Below are 457 nucleotides of genomic sequence, written 5' to 3' on the forward strand. Positions count from 1 at the left end.
TATTGAGAGCTCTAAAACTGCTGGTTCCAGTCTGGTTTCTTTTTGATCGCAAACTAACAGTAACCTTGAGAGGTAGTAGGTTAATTGCCTTAATTGAAAAGGGTGATAACTTTTGGAATCGTAGGCAGTCAGAAGCTAGACGAGTCCTTCCGCCACCAGCTTAAACAGAATGTTTTCTAGACTATGCATGGAGTAAAAGCCCTAGGAACTAGAGACTTTACGGACCCATTAACTGGAGAGCTGGTCAATAGTCAGTCCGTGAGATGTGAGAGAGTTTAGGTGGGGCTGGCTATTGCGCAATAGCAGACAATTAATAACTAATTAATACAATTAATACAGCCCACAAACTGAGCAGCAGCGCCTTGATTCCTGAACATCTATTAACAACATAATGGCTGCAAACAGATGTTGATGACTTATAATGTATGATAGTTAAGTATCAGCTTCAGACGACTTG

Source organism: Poecilia formosa, unplaced genomic scaffold, assembly GCF_000485575.1.
Source record: "Poecilia formosa unplaced genomic scaffold, Poecilia_formosa-5.1.2 Scaffold294, whole genome shotgun sequence".
Lineage (NCBI taxonomy): Eukaryota > Metazoa > Chordata > Actinopteri > Cyprinodontiformes > Poeciliidae > Poecilia > Poecilia formosa.